This window comes from Protopterus annectens, chromosome 2.part2, assembly GCF_019279795.1.
Source record: "Protopterus annectens isolate FY-2018-M chromosome 2.part2, PAN1.0, whole genome shotgun sequence".
Lineage (NCBI taxonomy): Eukaryota > Metazoa > Chordata > Ceratodontiformes > Protopteridae > Protopterus > Protopterus annectens.
In genome coordinates this window covers 1,043,523,433-1,043,531,490 of record NC_056730.1, presented here as the reverse complement: position 1 = coordinate 1,043,531,490, position 8,058 = coordinate 1,043,523,433, and positions in this window count along the sequence as shown.

The following is an 8,058-nucleotide window of genomic DNA, read 5'->3' as shown; positions in this document are numbered from 1 at the left end:
TACTGACTTATTACTTGTAACAATGGACGTGAAATCTCTTTTTACTAACATACCTAACAATTCAGGTATAGAATACATGCATATTTAAGTAATTGTTCTCATTTATATAGAAGTAGTATAGATTTTTTATGTAGTTTAATGGAATTAGTCTTGGAAAGTAACATATTTATGTTCCAAAATGAATATTATTTACAGAAAGATGGCGTAGCTATGGGCACTTCATGTGCCAATAGCTACGCCAATCTTGTTATGGCTTATTGGGAACAAGAAAAAATTTTACAATTAGACAGTTTTAAAAAGCATGTTATATTCTACAAAAGATTTGTTGACAACCTTTTTTTCTTGTGGAATGGAACTGTGGAAGAACTTAATAACTTTGCTATGCAAGTTGATGACTTAACTCCCTTTTTGAAATTTACCATAGATTATTCTGCCAGCAAGATAGCATTTTTGGATGTCAATATATGGCGTCTTTCTAATGGATATTTTAATACAAGTGTGCACAGGAAAGTATGTAGTAAGAATAATCTGTTGTTCAGGGACAGCATGAACCCACCACATGTCTTTAGAAATGTCTGAAGGGACAGAGCATGAGGATTTCTAGACTTCACCCAGACAATAATGATTTCAAGAAAGAGTTATTAGAACTAGAGAATAGATTTTGTCAAAGAAATTATAATCCTAGAGAAATAAGCAAGGCATTTATGAAAGTTGAAGAGTTGCGACAAGAAGAAGCATGTCCAATATTTTCTGATGATGGTATAAATGAATATAGATTAAAAACAAAAAATGAATTAACTAAGAAAGAAGGTACAGTTAGATTTACGTTATATTATACACAAGATATTCATCTTATAAAACAACCCATATATAAATACTGGGACCTGTTGAAGTTGGACCCTGATGTTTCTAAACACATTGAAATAGCACCCAAGTTTGCTTATAAAAATAAGAAAAAATTACATAAAATATTATGTTGTTCTGAGAATAAAAACAACGATATTTCAGTTATCTATAGTGGATTAAAACCCTGTAATAAATGTAATTTCTGTGATTTTTTAACAGATATACATGCATTTATACATCCAACCACAGGTGAATATTATAATATTAAAGTAAATGCAACCTGTGAGACCAAACACTTAGTTTATATTGCTCAATGTTCAAGTTGTCCATCCTATTATATAGGCAAAACGGACAGGATGCTTAAGGAACGTATCAGGGAACACCTTTATCAAATTCGCACAAAATCAGAGGTGAATGCATTATCAAAGCATTTTATGAGTACTAATGAGGAACATAGATTCTTATTCTCAGTTCTACAAGTAATAACTCCTAATACACGTGGTGGAGATATTAAAAATTATACAGAGTCCACTGAAACACAATGGATAATTAAAACTAGGGCTCACTTGCCGCCAGGCTTGAATGATCGTGTTCCACTAAAGCCTATATTAAAGAACAGGAGACATAGAATTTAATTTAGGTAATTCAGTTAATTATTATTTCACTATTAATTCTTTGTATAAATTATCATTCATATATGTATGAGTCATAAAAAATTCGTTTAAAATAAATATTGGACTTGATAGATTTTTAATACAAAATCTAACACAATGGTTATTATATATTAAAGATACATTTATTTACAATTAACTTACTAAGGGCAGAATTCCACCGTTTAAATGTGAGTTTGAATGTGCCTGAATATACATATTTTTTAATGTTTGTTCTAAGGACAGAAACTGATAGTTTAAATGCGTGTTCGTATACATGCATTTATTTACATTACATAGTGTCTTTTTAAAAGAACAGAAATTGATTGTTTAAATATGTGTTTATACGCAATTTCACACATATCTTACTAATAGTAGAATCTGACTGTTTTAATGTGTATTGTAATGTACGTAATTTTATACTTTCATACGCATTCATTAAATGTCAGCTATAAGAGCAGAATTAGACTGTTTAATATTTTTATATGTGCATAGATACAAACATTATTTATCTAATGCAGAGATATATCTGCCTGTAAACATTTTGCAACAGACTAGATTAGAATTATATCAGAGTCTAGTCTAAATGCAGAATCTGACTGTTTAAATGCGCTAGAACATGCTTGTTCTAAAGACAGAAACTGATAGTTTAAATGCGTGTTTGTATACATGCATTTATTTACATTATTTAGTGTCTTTTTAAAGAACAGAAATTGATTGTTTAAATATGTGTTTATGCTCAATTTTACATATATCTTACTATGAGTAGAATCTGACTGTTTTAATGTGTTTTGTAATTTACGTAGTTTTATACTTTTATACGCATTCATTAAATGTCAGCTATTAGGGCAGAATTAGACTGTTTAACATTTTTTATATGTGCATAGATATATATATTATTTATCTTATGCAGAGTTATATCTGCCTGTAAACATTTTGCAACAGACTAGATTAGAATTATATCAGAGTCTAGTCTAAACGCAGAATCTGACTGTTTAAATGCGCTAAAACATACACATTTTGTTATATGCAGTATACTACTTTTAGAATGGTGAAATTTTAATTGTTTTATAAATTGTTTAAAATTGTTTTAATTATTTAATTAATCAATTATCAAATAGTATATATAGTTGAATTGGTTTGATTGAGTGTATTATGGTTTGAAAAAGCTATTTGCGAAAGCGCTTACCTACATATGGATTAAACTATTATCTGCTGTTCTTAACGTGGTTTTATTTCTTGAATTTTTACTAATGGTTTGAAAAAACTTAAAACTGCAAACTTGTGATTTATGCCTATGGTGGTCTGAAGAGACTTTTCTTGTTTTGAAACACGAGGAGAACTGGTCTGAATAGACGCTACTCTGTAGTGCTAACTAGAACATGGATCTTTCATTATAGAGAGAAAAAAAGTTTGCTTTAAAGTTTTCCGTGGATAGACTACCAGCTGTTTTTGAACATTATATTTTTTAGACTGGCTTTTATTTTGCTGGTTGTCTTGTGCTTGTCGTGGGTTTATATAATATACAATATTTTCTACACAAAATTTGTGTTTGTTTTAAATTTAAATAGTCTTGAATATTCTTCCCAGCAAGAAGTGAAACAAAATTTAATAACCGATAATAACACTGCCCATTTTAGAATATTTCAGCCATAAAAGACCACTCAAGCTACTGTGAACTGCAAAATGTTGTCATTATTGGTTAGTTGATTTTCTTTCATTTTTTGCCTGGAAGCATATCATGACTACTTAGAAAAACAGTAGATCTGTCTTTCTTGGTATAGCTTATTGTTATCCTACTGCCGCACAGCCTCTGCCTACCGATAAGTAACTGTGCAAAAAACATCACTGGTGATAAAATAATCTCAAAGTTAGGAGGCATGCAAACTAAATAGCAGACTCAATACAAGGCAGCAGTTCAATTAAAACTAATGATACCAATTGTGGTGCAAATACACCACAAAAGGAATGGACACCAATTAAGGCCAAAGCTGAAAACATCAGAAATCAAAAATAACAGGCTAATAACATTTTTTAAATTATAATAATGTTGGAACAGTAAAGCCATACTATAATAATAATAATAATAATAATAATAACAATAGAACATGCTAAGCAGCTTGACATTATCATCTTGCCTACACTCCCATGGTATTTATGTATCCACCTTACATCCTTCCATGATTATTAACTTCTTTGGTCAGGAATCAGGGATAAAGCCAAAAATAATAAGACAAAGACCCTAAATAAGGGACATGTTATGAATGTTGTCTGAAAAGCAAAACTATTCCCAGGATAGATGGTAAATCCTCTAAAATATATTCAACAACAGAATAAAACAAATGGCAGAATGAACCAAAACACGACCGATTTTCTCTGTAAATTCAGTCGTGTTTCAGTTCATCCTACTGTTTGTTTTATGTTTTGAATATTACTCATTCTCTAACTTAATAGAATAGCAGGTTTTTGCATGAATGTAGATTTTATGAACAATAAGAAGTATAAAACTCTAAGGTCTGGCAAAGCATTATTGACTAAATGTAATCCTGAAAGATTTATAGGAAAGTTGGACATTTCATGAGGGACAAAGCAAAAATATAAGGCAAAATTAAGGATGTTCTGCAAAATCAGAAACAGCTGAAAAGCACGCGTCATTTACATTAGTAACATTTACCACAGAATAAGAAGTAAGCCCAATAACTCACAAACGAAAAGCCAACTCAGTTGGGATGTGGCAATAAAGGCAAACGCAGTTCCTCCTTTATATTCTTTAATGAATAAAATACGATAACACACAACTGAAGCACCACGAGCAGACAGTCCACTAAAAATGATACCAATCCACACTGAAATTACCCTCTCCGATGTTAAGCGCTTTCATCTGCCGATTGCAGACTTCATCAGAACAATATTCAGTGCTTATCTCTATTCAATTTAAACAGAAAAATGCGCCAAATTTTGCACAAGTATTTAAAGATGTATGACTATATATACAAACCAATATAGTAAGCTGTACTGTTTGATTTAATGATACATTCTTTCTAAGTAATTCGGTGAATGTTTGAAACATCAATTAACCCTATTGTAAGGCATACCACTTGTTCTATACAATAATTATAGTATAGAATTATTGTATAGAACAAGTGGTATGCCTTACAATAGGGTTAATTGATGTTTCAAACATTCACCGAATTACTTAGAAAGAATGTATCATTAAATCAAACAGTACAGCTTACTATATTGGTTTGTATATATAGTCATACATCTTTAAATACTTGTGCAAAATTTGGTGCCTTTTTCTGTTTAAATTGAATAGAGATAAGCACTGAATATTGTTCTGATGAAGTCTGCAATCGGCAGATGAAAGCGCTTAACATCGGAGAGGGTGATTTCAGTGTGGATTGGTATCATTTTTAGTGGACTGTCTGCTCATGGTGCTTCAGTTGTGTGTTATCGTATTTTATTCATTAAAGAATATAAAGGAGGAACTGCGTTTGCCTTTATTGCCACATCCCAACTGAGTTGGCTTAACATTTACCACAGAGACTTTTAGAAATTGTGTCACATCTCTTCTATAATCTTGAGTCTCCCCTTCAGTGTTGCTTGCTTTTCTCTGATGAGTACCAGCCAGCCTTGAAGAGGTGCCCTTTGACCCAGGTGAGTAGTGGCCTCAGTATGATGACTGCTAAGTCTGCATTTTTTAATGAATATAAGGGGGATGATTATTATTTGGTAGGTGTGTGAGGGTTCCTAATTACTAAACTTGCAATGCTGCATTTTGTGGTCTTCAGTTTTAGACCCCTATTTTAATGCAAAAGGTTTTCCTGAGTTAGGTCTCTTAGGAGATCTGAATGACTTCAGAGGAGTTGATGATGGCTCCAAGTTTAAAATCACTCATGAGCTTTGTCAGCCAGAAGTCTTTAATGTCAGATGTGACATCAGAAAAGCAAATACAAAACAAAAATGATTCCAGAGCAGAAACCTGGGCCACACCACCAGTGACATTTCATGCTGATATTTTGCCATTAACCCTGACAAAATAGTGTTTATCAATAAACAAGTTGACAATCTAACAGATTACATAGGGATTTATGCTATATTTGACCACTTTGTTGATAATGTTCAACTGGGATATAGTGTCAAAAGGCTTAGTTGAATCAAGGTAAGTTCAGTACATAGAGATGTCTTCATCTAGTGCTTCTGTGGTCTTCAAAAATGTCAGCTAGGATTAATAGACATGATACACTTTTACAAAGCAAAAACTTGATAGGGACTAGGGGTTGTAGATTTTCTATGTCCCTATCTATGAAGTCCATAATTGTGCATTCTATATCCTTGCAAATGATACTGGCTAAGGTGAATATGTCTATAGTTGCAAAGGCTTAAGGTGGGAACTCTTTTAGGAAGAGGAACTATTACAAGTGTTCTCCAGGATGTAGTACACATTCAGTGGAGAAGCTGTGGTTGAACAGTTTAGGGAGGAGATCTGATAGTGGGTGTTGCATACTAACTCAAAAACTGTCAAATATGTTATCTAGACCAATAGAGTGAGTATTTTTGGTCCAGAAATATTTCTGAGTGGGCACACCAAACTCTTTTTAGGAGTAATCCATATAGCCCCTTCCCATCGATGGTAAAATTCAAGGAAATAACTCTTCAAGTTGTATCCAAATTATACACAAGAAACAAAGTTATAATTGTGGGAAACATTAAATTACACTGACTGAAACCCTCTAAAAGTGACAAATATGTCAATCTCAATACAAAATCTAAAGCAGTAAGTAAATCAAACAGATTCTAACCTTTAACAAATGATAAACCTAACTTTGATATTGTAACAATCAACACACCTTACAGATGCACCATTGTGCTCTGATGCTGATGATGTTGTCCTTGCTGAATTGAAAAGTCAGAACTGGGGTGGTGTAAACTCTTAACAACTACTCAATTACAGCATAGTCAACTTTTTTAATACTGCAACTCCTTCTCAAAGCAGACCCTTCCCATACAGATTAAGTAAGGCCAGACACAGATTTGCCATTGGCTTTACAAGGATCTCGTCACTCTTAAAGCAAAAGGAGAGGGCATTGAAAAAAAATGGAATGTTTTACTCAGCAGTCATTACAAACTTCAGCACCAATTAAGAATTTATGGCATCTCTGCAACAGCAGCACCTAACATGGTGAAGGAAAGTTACATAAGAGGTCAACAATTAGCACAGTACCCCACTACCTACAAGTCACAGAGTCACTCTGGGGGGAAAACTGGTAAAATGAATATCTGTATATATATATATATATATATATATATATATATATATAGGTCTACTGCTTTTGGTCAAAAATTATTTCAGGCAGTTCACTTCACCGAAAATGCATTTCACTGAAAACCCATTTGGTCAAATTCCATTTGGTCGAAAATGGAATATAGCCCCTGCCCCACTGCAGTGTGACCCTGGAGTGAGAATATAAAGTTAGGGGTGGGGCACAGTCCCCCACATTGGGGGTGTGGGGGGCGTACCCCCCACATAATTGTAGTGTATTCACTATTATATACTTGTGTATCCATTAAAAATACATTGAAACATATAATGTCAGTAAAAACTAGGTGCAAAATTTGGGGGCTACACCCACTGCACCCCCAATGTGGGGAGCTGTGTCCACCACACCCCTCTAACTTTATATTCTCACTCCAGGGTCGCACTGCAGTTGGGACAGGGGCTATATTCCATTTTCAACCAAATGGAATTTGACCAAATGAGCTGCCTGAAATAATTTTCGACCAAATGTAATTCGACCAAAAGCAGTAGACCCATATATATATATATATATATATATATATATATATATATATATATATATATATATATATTCAGGAAATCTCACATAAAAAAGTAAAGAGAAACTGTAAAAAAAAAATCAACACTAGAAAATCCTTTGTTTTGAAGAAGCTCTATAACAATCCCCTAAAATTAAGGGGTGCAGTAATTTCTAAACATGTTTAAAGCATTAAACAACATTCCTAATTTTTCTCTTACATGTGTTGCATCATAATCATATAATTTTAAATATGCCTAAATAACTAGAATACCGAAGGCAAAATCGCAATCAATAGCAACTACCAACCTACTGAAAATATCTGCCCAGTCAGTAAATACTCAAAACAAATCCTCTACAGCTAGCTATATGAGCATATACGTAAATACAGGCTGCTCTCAGACAAATGCATATATATATATATATATATATATATACATATATATATATATATATATATATATATATATATATATATATATATACATATATTCATATATTATCTTTACTAGATGAATTAGTTACTAAGTCACCCTAGGCTGACCATCTTTTTCTCTTCTTCTCTTCTATATTCCTAATTGCATGAGCAACTAAAGTTATCTCCTCCTGCTTTATTCATCCCAGAATATTTTACTTCACTTTTCTTTTGTGCTGAAACCTAACTAAATCTGTTAATATTTTGCTATATTTTGCCATCGGACATTACTATTGTAGACTGTTTGTAAAATCCTGTTAATCATTGTAAA